General features: G+C 30.9%; 1 long non-coding RNA gene across 1 annotated transcript; it reads left to right on the forward strand.

Annotated features, from left to right (window-relative positions):
- The first annotated feature begins 6,168 nt into the window (after positions 1–6,168).
- On the forward strand, positions 6,169–9,967 carry LOC129923481 (uncharacterized). Its single transcript, XR_008775450.1, has 3 exons — positions 6,169–6,319; positions 8,306–8,380; positions 9,239–9,967. It is a non-coding gene; the product is annotated as an uncharacterized LOC129923481 (long non-coding RNA).
- The last annotated feature ends 1,602 nt before the right edge of the window (positions 9,968–11,569 follow it).

An 11,569-nucleotide genomic window follows, 5' to 3' on the forward strand; every position in this document is an offset into this window, starting at 1 on the left:
AATTTATTTGAAAACTAATTTCTAATTTTAGTGAGTTGAAGAGTAAAATGCAATTTAAAAATACATATAAAGTATTAAATAATAACTCATTTTTATTGATAAAATTCAAATTTAACCAATTTAATATGTATTGCTGGAATCATCAAACACACTGGAAATGTTTTTTTACCCAGGCTTATCATCTGTTCCTATGGATGTCATGTTTCATACATTCTATAAAGAAGACATTCAAACAATAAATATTAATTAATTAATTTGTTTTAAGTATCATTGTAAAAGTTTTCGCAAAGAGTTTCTCGTGTATCTTTCACATGTCCGCCGAACTGTTTTCACTAAAGGGGAAGGGACGAAGGCGAGTAACTGGCGCCTTAGCCAGTAGGTTTCAAGCAGGAAGAGCTCATTAGCCACATAGCAGAAGGAAAACTGAATTTAAAAATCTGCTGCCTTGCAACTATTCCCAAACATGGGAAAGCTGTCGTGGGTCAACCCTGAGGAAAAATAAGGAGCTGGCAACCCCTAGGCAGTTTACAGCACACAGCGCTACACCCCATCAGAGCCTGTGACGCCACTGGTTCCAAACTGATCCCAAACTGTATATATTTCCTTTGCAAAGAATCACATAAGAAGCTTTTAATTTGATAACTCATGCCACCGATGTGCCCTTGAACTGTATTTTTGTTTAAAGAAATTCTTTTAATAATATCAGATGTAGGTGTGTGTAAAACAGTTTTCACAACTACAACGGCTGGTAAAATCAATGTTTTACCTATGTTTCCATATTTTGCTATAAGTAAAGAGATATTGTAAGATGCTCACAAACCAACATCTTCTCTCTATATATATGATGTTGAAGTGAGATTGTGTGGGTCTATTCTTAACTTTATCTTTGAGTGCTAGAAAATTTTTTAATCTTTATCTATTTTGTTAGGGTGACATTGTCTCAGATGATCCTCTAGCAATTGGTTTCGTATCATTATTTTAAAAAAGTCACTTAGGCAACGGCTTGTTTGACAAGGAAGGAATGAATCCCAGTTTTAAATAATCAATGATGGACAGTGTACATTTCTTTTCATTAAACATTTGTTACATGCAGACAAAATTAAAATTTTTAAATAAGTATTGAGAAGATTCTTTGGTTTGATTAGCAGGATATATATTTAAATGATTTACCAAGATAAAAATCATATATTACTGTATAAAATAATTACATTAAATGAATGTAAAAATTAAAAAAAGAGTGATTAAGTCCCTTAATGTAATTAACACCATTTTTTTTATAAAATACATTAAATTCTTACCATTACCTATCAATCAGTCTGTTGAACCATGGGGGCCCCACACAAGATCTGTCAACAGCCCTTCTATATTCCTCTCTGTACTTAGCCCTGGATAAACCATTTCATGGCAGACCTGCCTATTCTTTCATGTCTTTACAATGCTCTTTGTCTTTTATTCTTCATCCTGGAACTCAATGGTCAAAGGAGCATAACCCTGGTATTATTTTCTGGAAATAAAAAAAGACTGATTAAGTCCCTTAATGTAATTAACACAATTTTTTTTAAAAAAATACAATAAATTCTTACCATTACCAATCAATTAGTCTGTTGAACCATGGGGGCACCACACAAGATCTGTCAACAGCCCTTCTATATTCCTCTCTGTACTTAGCCCTGGATAAACCATTTCTTGGCAGACCTGCCCATTCTTTGATGACTTTCCATGTCTTTGTCTTCCTTCTTTGTACACAAATGGGGAAAAAATGGACCATAATTCTTAAAAAAGAAATTTAATATCATTAAATAAAATTTAATTTAATTTCTAATTATTAATAAAATATCTTACCAGAATGCTAGCCACACTTTCTAAAACTATGAACAGTGCCTTATTTAAATCTTGAATTATATTTCTAGTCTAGGAGTTCCAATCAATTTTGTTGTATACAAAGGCCATGATACTGATTATAGGAATATGCTAGATGTCTGTTTCAGCATCTGAGTAAATAAATTAATGAAACTTCTATGACTCTAAGTTAGGGTAATTTCATCTTTCATATCTGTATTAAAAAAAAAACAAAAAAAAACTGGACATACATTCCTCATTATCAGTTCCCATCCTGTTTGTCATTTAAATATTTTGGACATTCCTTTTACATTCCAGCCAAGATCTTGCAGCGGACAGTAGAAAATGGCAGTTTGAACTTCAGATCATTGTGTCAACCGTCTCGTGCAAACCACAAAACCAGGCAGTGTAATCAAGATCTACCTAAGAATGAAAAATACTATCAGATACAATTTCACATTACATCTAGAAAAGGATAGCTATATTTAACTTGATCTAGTAGAAGATGTACAACTATCATACCCATATAATGTAGATTTACAAATTGATTCAAGATTAAGACTATTATCTTCTTATCTTATATAATACAGACGTTACTTCAAAAAAGAAGATGATTACCTCCTACGCGTCAAACATTTAGTCATGCATATTAACCAATGACTTAAATTCTGCCAAGTCACTGGTTTTCCTGGCTAGCTCAGGCAACCCATTCCATGCTCTAATAGCACTAGGGAAGAAGGAGTATTTGTACAAATTTGTCCTAGCATATGGGATGAGGAATGTGCTTTTATCTTTGTGTCTTTCAGAGTATTTTATTAAATTTTGTTTTTGTATTTGAAGATTATGGTTCAGTGTTTTATGTATGATTGCTACTTTACTTTTGAGCCTTCTGTCCTGAAGACTTTCTAAATTTAGTGATTTTACTAAAGGTGTTACTCTAGTCAAATGTGAATATTCGTTTGTTATGAATCGCACTGCTCTATTTTGTGTCTGTTCTAGTTTCTTAATGTTTTCTTGAGTTGAGGGGTCCCAAACGGAGGATGCATATTCTATTATTGGCCTAATCAAAGTTTTTAGTTTTATGTTCTTATTTGATTTATAGAAATTTCTTTTAATAAATCCTAATGCTTTGTTTGATTTTTTTGTAGTTTCATCAATATGTGGATTCCATGACAGTTTTTCATTTATTATAACACCTAGGTATTTTGCGTTTTTAGTCTGTGTTACTTGTTTGCCATGAATAAGATAAGTGGAATTAATTTGTTTTAGTTTTTTTGTTACTCTTAACAACTGACTGAAGTCAGTCCTGGGATTGTGAATTCTCGAAAGAAAAAAAAAAATTTAAAACAAAATTTATCTAAAAAAATTAAAAAAAAAAAATTATCTAAAAAAAAAAATTGAAAAAAAAAAAATTAAAAAAATTTTTTTTTTTATAAAAAAAACAAAAAAAAAAAAAAAAATTTTTACTAAAATTTTGGGAACCACTGGTCTACAGTGAAGTCAGTCCCAAGATAGTCAATTCTCGGGAAAAAAAAAATAAAATAAAAAAAAAAATGTAAAAAAAAATTATAAAATTTTTTTTATAAAAGTTTGGGAACCACTGGTCTACAGTGAAGTCAGTACCGGGATAGTCAATTCTCGAAAAAAAAAAAAAATTAAAAAAAAAAAAAAAAAATTATCTAAAAAAAAAATAAAAAAAAAATAAAAATTTAAAAAAATTTATCTAAAAAAAAAATACAAAAAAAAAAATATATAAGTTAAGCAGGGGTTCTACCGAAAAGCAGAAAACATGGCAAGGGGTCTACGAGACAAAAAAGTTTGGGAACCACTGCTCTAGATCTACATATTTAATATTAGAATCATCATTAGAGTTTGTCTAGTAGAGTCTAAAAAAGAATGTATAGATTACTATAGTCCTATAATTCTAGATTATTAGTCTAGATCTAACTAAAAATTTTCAATAAATATTCTGGATTTCTTCAGCTTGGTCCATGTCGATCCTATCGTCTTTGCCTTATGGTCCACCAGTCTTCTGTTTTCTTTGCTTTGAAATCTAGATTGACTAGTTCTACACAATGTCAATATAATTTCTAGATCTATATATCTAAGACTAATTAGTATGGGCTTAATATTACTGTATTATTTAGTTTAACTACAATTTTTCAGGTCAGCAGCATTACAGTAAGCACTGGTACAGCGTACCGGCACTTTTTTCAATGCAGCGAAAAAGTTACTTTTGTATTTTAAAGTTTATTATTTATTTATTAGTTGTTAAAAGGCAATCCATCACTGAGCTCCGGCACCTATTTCTTTACAAAAAAGCACTGATTACCTGTATATTCTTTAACAATAACGGTTTACTATTCTCAGGAATTAGTCATTCAAAAGACGGTGAGGAAAAGAATGGTCGACAAACCTTGTGTGGTGCCTTAACAGTCCAACAGACTAAGGGATAGATAAAAAGGTGAATTTAATTTATATCTTGATCTATATAAGTTGATTTACTGGACTAAAAATCTAGATATTGGTAAAACTTTGCTATTCTATTCTAAATCTAGTGTGACATTCCATATTTTTTATTCTGATTTTAGATAGATCTTGATTAGATCTAGATCCCATATGTATAGGACTTAGCACTAGATCTCTAGAAATTATTGTATATGATGCTAGATCTAGAAAATCTAGACTTGATCATAGAAATCTTCAAGAAAAATAATGAACTAACCTAGACAGATCTCTTGAATTACATTGTAAATCATCTTGTTGAATTATCTCCACCACCTTCAGTCAATAGACAACTATGGCTCATACGAGAACAAGAGCCTCTGCGTTGGCATCGACTATTTTCCAATCCTTTCTGTTCAGCTTCATCCATATTAAAATACATTTTAAAGGTTTTTATTACTTAATAGAAAAGATCTAGAATTTTAATAAGAATCTAGTCTATCTAGATCTAAAATTCTAGATCCACCCAATTTTATGTATACAAGTAGTATGGGTGTAGGATTGGCCTAATAGTATTTATCTTGAATCAGTTTGTTAATCTACATTATATGGGTATGATAGTTGTACATCTTCTACTAGATCAAGTTAAATATAGCTATCCTTTTCTAGATGTAATGTGAAATTGTATCTTATAGTATTTTTCATTCTTAGGTGGATCTTGATTAAACTGCCTGGTTTTGTGGTTTGCACGAGACGGTTGACACAATGATCTGAAGTTTAAACTGCCATATTCTACTGTCCGCTGCGAGATCTTGGCTGGAATGTAAAAGGAATATCCAAAATATTTAAATGACAAACAGGATGGGAACTGATTATGAGGAATGAATGTCCAGTTTTTTTTTTTTTTTTTTTTTTAAATACAGATATGAAAGATGACATTACCCTAACTTAAAGTCATAGGAGTTTCATTAATTTATTTACTCAGATGCTGAAACAGACATCTGGCATATTCCTATAATCAGTATCATGGCCTTTGTATACAACAAAATTGATTGGAACTCCTAGACTAGAAATATAATTCAAGATTTAAATAAGGCACTGGTCATAGTTTTAGAAAGTGTGGCTAGCATTCTGGTAAGATATTTTATTGATAATTAGAAATTAAATTAAATTTTATTTAATGATTTTAAATTTCTTTTTTAAGAATTATGGTCCATTTTTTCCCCATTTGTGTTCAAAGAAGGAAGACAGAGAGATGGGAAGAAATCAAAGAATGGACAGGTCTGCCATGAAATGGTTTATCCAGGGCTAAGTACAGAGAGGAATATAGAAGGGCTGTTGACAGATCTTGTGTGGTGCCCCCAAGGTTCAACAGACTGATTGATAGGTAATGGTAAGAATTTAATGTATTTTGTAAAAAAATGGTGTTAATTACATAAAGGGACTTAATCAGTCTTTTTTTATTTCCAGAAAATAATACCAGGGTTATGCTCCTTTCACCATTGAGTTCCAGGATGAAGAATGAAAGACAAGAGAGCAATGTGAAGACATCAAAGAATGGGCAGGTCTGCCATGAAATGGTTTATCCAGGGCTAAGTACAGAGAGGAATATAGAAGGGCTGTTGACAGATCTTGTGTGGTGCCCCCATGGTTCAACAGACTGATTGATAGGTAATGGTAAGAATTTAAAGTATTTGTAAAACATTTTCTAGCTATGGTTATAATTACATTATAACAAGGTTAATAAACTTGTAGCTTAATTTTGTTGTTTTTTTTTAAGTAGAAATGAAATTTAATTTTTTTTAAGAAGCGGCTTAATCTCTATATTCCCTTTTTAAGAAAATAAAACCAGGATTATGGTCCTTTTACCATAGAAGGAAGAATGAAAGAAAGACAGAGCAATGGGAAGGCTTCAAAGAATTGGCAGGTCTGACATTAAATGAAGTTTTATCCAAGGCCAAGTAAAGAGAGGAATAAAGAAGGATGGTTGACAGAACTTGTGTGGTGCCCCAATGGTTCAACAGATTAGGTAAAGGTAAGAAAATAATGTATTTTGTAAAATATTTTGTAGTCATGGTGATCATTTCATAAATACTAAAGTAATTTAAATTGTGGAATTAAACTATTTTCGAAATTGCATTTTGTATTGTGTTGCTATTTTGATTTGGAGCTTTGTTTTTGTTGTGCCGCTTTTTTTAATCTGTGCATTTTTTTGGTGGCTATTTTTAATCTGGCATGTTAATATTGAGGCTGTTTAGAATCGACTTGGGATTAGTTTTGTTAACCAGTTATTTTGAATCGGACTTGTCCATTTTGTGTGTATTATTTAGCAACGACTTCCTTTTTTTTAATTTTTTTTTTTTTTATGTTGGCTATTTGGAATCGACTTGCAATGGCTGTAGCTGTTTGATTCTTACTTGTCATTTTTGTGATTAATGCTCGGAATAGAACTTGTACATTTAAAAAAAAATTTTATGTGGTTATTTAGAATTGGCATTCAAGTTTTTCGTAGTCGCTGTTTGAATCGACATATGCTTTTTTGTGATTGCTGTTTGGAATCAAACTAGTGCATTCATTTTATGGTTATTTAGAATGGACATTTTTAAAATTTTTTTTGTAACTGATGTTCGACATCGGACTTGTGTTTTTTTTTTTTTGTTTTTTTTTTGTTTTTTTTTTTTTGTTTTTTTGTTTTTTTTTGTTTAGAATCAACGTGTTTTGTATAGTGGCTGTTTGAAAAGAAATTTGCTTTTTTCGTGATGGCTGTTTGGAATGAAATAGTCCTTTTTTTGTAATGGCTGATTGGAATCGGACTTGTGTGATTATGTTATTGATGTTCAGAATTGGACCTGTGTTTTTATGATCAGTAATATAAATCCGACTTGCGCATTTTTTTTTTGGTGGTTATTAAAATTTTTGTGATGGGTGTTTTTAATCATACTTATTTTTTGTGTGGGCTGTTTGAAAAAGACTTGTGTTTTTCTGTGATGGATATTCACATTCCGAGTTGTGCATTTACTTTGTGTTTTTTTAGAATGGCATTTTTATTTGTTTATTTTATGTGATGGCTGTTAGAAGTCTGACTTATGCCTCCTTTTTAAGATCGGTGTGGAGTTCGAAACTGGACTTGGTGGGGGTTTTTTTGTGATCAATGTTCGGCATAAGACTTGTTTTTTTTTTTTTTAAATCAACTGCTTTTTTTAGTAGTGGCTGATTGAATTGACATTTGGGTCTTTATTGATGGCAGTTGATGTGTTTTTTTAATTGATGTTCTTTATCAGATTTGTTAGTTTTTCTTTTATCAATGTTTTAAATTGGACTTGTGCATTTTTGTGATCAATGTTCTGCATTAGACTTGTGGGCTTTTTTTTTTGTGATGGCTTTTTATGAGCTCTGTTTGAAATTAGACTTGTGTGTTTTTTGTGATCATTGTTCAGTAGCGGATTTTTATTTTTTTTTTTTTTAAAGAATCATGTGCTTTTTTTAGTAGCTGAATGAATTGACATTTTCTTCTTTGGAGATGGCTGTTTGGAATCAGACATGTGTATATTACTTAAGCTCTTCATCGGATTTGTGTGTTTTTATGATCAATGTCTGATATGGTGTTTTTCGTAGTGGTTGTTTAAATTAATTGCTTTTTTTTTGTGATGGCTGTTTAGAATCAGACTTTTGCATTTTTTTGTTTGTTTGTTTGTTGTTATTTAGAATTAACTTGATTATTTTTTGGCAGTTAATATTTGGAATCTACTTGATAACTTTTCTTTATGACTGCTTGGAATCGACTTTTGTGTTATTTGTAGTGGCTGTCTGGAATTATCTTGTATTATTTTGTTATGGCCTTTCAGAATCAAACTTATATTTTATCTTTTTTAGGTTATTTAGATTTTATTTTTATTTTTTTGCTTTAGCTATTATAATCCAAATTTGCTTTTTTGTGATGACTTTTTATATTGACACTGGTTGAATAAAAATTTAATTATTTTTTATTTCACATGATGCAAGTTTACCTTTTATTTTGCAGTAATTAGATTCATTGTGAAGATGTGTGCACTGGGCTGGAACATTTCCAGAGAAAGCTGGACTAGCCATGCATCAGGTAATTATTTACTATTACTGAATGTTGTTAAGGTATTATCTTACACCTATCTTTTCCTCAACTGATCTTAGGTACCCATTAGAGTTGGGTTGACTTGGAATTATCATAAATATCCTGGAATTAAAAACCCCAGTCTTTATGATGTTGTAACCTTCAGCCACCTAATCATCTAGTTAGTAGGTGAAAGAAGTGTATACCAAAAAATGGATGCAAAAACTATTATCTAACATAGAGAACATAAATTTAGATCTCTACTCATCTATCATGATCTAGTCAATCTTGATTAGAGTTTATAATAATTTTAGATTCTAGATCTAAAGCTAAATAATATATTCTATTTCTATATTTTTCAATAGACTCTAGACTAGATTGTCACTAGATCTTGTTAGTCATCTAGACAATCTCATCTTATTTCTCAGTTTACTCAAGACTATGGTCTCTAGCAAAGGTTAGAATTTTTTTTTTTAATTCAGGAATTAAAAGGGCGCCTCGGAGTAACCCACCCAACTCTAATGGGTACCTGACATTAGTTGGGGAAAAGTATTTGCATATGGCCATTGTGCTGGCAGTGCTGGCCTTTGGGGATTGGATGCCATAGGCAAGGTGAATTTGGTGGCCCTTAATTAAAAAGAAATTGTGAAAAGTTAAAAACAAGGCTATTTCAATTGTTTGGTTGAAATAATCAATGCTGGCGAGTAACAAAATATTATAATGTCATTTAATTAAGCCCTTAGTTTTCAATTTTTTTTTTTTTTAGATCTTGATATATGTATTACATACTTTTTATTTTTATATATGTTATGGATTTAGTTTATTTATAAAGCAGTTTAATAAATATTCTTTTCAAATTTTTTCCAGCATACTAGCCAAGATTGATACCTCTCCACAAATCAACAAAGACATCAACGAAGCTTTGTTAAAGCTAGTGACAATTTACATATGTTTTCTTATGTGGCTTAATTATAATAATGTCAAGAAAGTTAATTAAATAAGAACTATACATTTTATTGTTAGGCTTATGTTAGTCTTAACTATTTCTGTAATTCTTCATTATGGGGGGCATTATGAATCTTAGATAGTTTTCAATGGACCTCATTCACCAATTGTAAACAAACAACATTTAGCCACGTGGTGCTTTATCTCTTCTATATAATTTACGATCTTATGTTTAATTTATGATGGTTGTCACGAGACAGTTTTTTTCATTGTTTTATCAATAAGATCACGTGACTAAATGTTGGTGAATGAGGTCCATTCTAAGATAAGTTAATTTTTATTGATCCAATCAAATGGATATTCAGTTTGACTACAATTTTGCTTATAAAAAGCTCAATCATATAGTTTTGTATTAAATAATAGTTTAATTGCGTTTTAGGTACTGATAGTTAGTATGCTATGTAATATTTAAATGCAGTTTTTTATTATTAAAAATCATTGTTATGTAAAGAATGATTTTCTGTAATATTAGACATAATTGTAGGTCTTTCTGTGTAGCAACTATACTGCACACTTTTTTTTCATTCCTACGAGTAGATAATATAATTTATTCAATGATAATAAAGAGCTTTGAAATAAATGTCTTTATAATTCTGTACTTATTTCATAATAAAGTAATTTTTACTATCCAAGAAGAAATGCATTTAGAATTTCTATGTGAGAATGATATTTAAATATGTACAGTAGCATGACAAAAGAGCTTTTACATTATATTCTAAAAAGATGTATTACTCTTGCTTATAGCTATAACAATATTTGTCTTGATCTTTTGCAAAAATCAATTTTAAGATAAAACTTAAAATTCTGAAAATCACTATAACCCAAAATAGTGTACTATTCTGTTCATGCGTCATGGTCCCTCTCTCAACCTTGCTGATGAGATCCAAAAGAACGCTTCGAGTTACATTTGGCACCAACATAGTTGCAGAAGCTGCTGGAGGAAATTTCACGGTTTATACTCCCAACGCCTAAGGGGCTTCACTCCTGATTATTCCTTGAGGTTGTTACCGCAATGCAGCGTGGGTTTGAAATCACAGTACCCCTAGATGAATTGCCTAACTAGGCTGACGAGCTCCATCTACCCGAAGCTCCCGGTTTTGTGGCGCCAAGTATCCGCCTTCACCTGTTAGTAAGAGCAGTTTTGCCGGGCTTAGTATCTTAGTATCTAAGCCACACGAGAAGGCCAGGTGCTGGACTTGGTTGTCAGAGGCTATCTGAGACGCTTGCCTTTAGGAGTATTTTATATACAATGGAAGCTTATCCCCACTGACACCCCCGGCCATGACAACCACATTAAGGTGTACAATACTTTGGTATCTAACTGTGCATTGTACCTGACTTAGTACACTCTGATAAAATTTATAAGATTGAAAAAGGTAACAAAAACTATTACCTTAAAATGCATCAATGCATTTCTATATGTTTTATTCTTATTCTCTTCCTATCAGTTATAATCTGGCGATATAAATCTATTATTTCTGTTGTTGTTGTTTTTTTCCATATCAGTTTTAAGCTGGCGATATTAAAAATCCACTAGGTTATTCCCCCCTTGGAAACTACTTTAAGTCTTGATCCAGCGCCTAGACAACGCAAAAAATCTGGCCAGTGGTAGCAAGGTCTACTTAGAGACATAAATAGTTCTGTGAAGTTATAATTTGATTAAAATTTAAGGTGCTATTGACATGTATTATTATGAAGATAAAGTTGAAATAAATATTGAATTAAAATAGATCTAGGCTTATATCTAGTCGAATAGTAAAATTAGAAAATAGATCTGCGAAGTTATATTTTGATTTATGATGCTGTCAACATGTAATATTTTTAAGATAAGGTGGAAATTGATATCGATCTTTTTTTTCTTTTAGCCTTTATTATGGTCATATGGAGTTAAAGGGAAACTCCGATGACTTTGACAATTTTTTATATAATATGTGTTTTGATTTACAGATAATGAATATATGATTCTTTTTTTTTTTATTTGCAATAATAACTTAGTAATTGATGTTTTTCTGACGTAATTTTTCTGCGCATCCAAAACAGTCAGACTTTCACCGGGTTTCTATGTGACGTCACAAAGGTGTTTTAATCTATTGACTATTGAAAGTATAACAGGAGACCATACAGCAAAGTTTACATTCTCGTAAAAGAAATATATCTATGTCTATGCAGTTAGATCTAGGATCTTGTAAGCAA

The sequence above is a fragment of the Biomphalaria glabrata genome, chromosome 16 (assembly GCF_947242115.1).
Source record: "Biomphalaria glabrata chromosome 16, xgBioGlab47.1, whole genome shotgun sequence".
NCBI lineage: Eukaryota > Metazoa > Mollusca > Gastropoda > Planorbidae > Biomphalaria > Biomphalaria glabrata.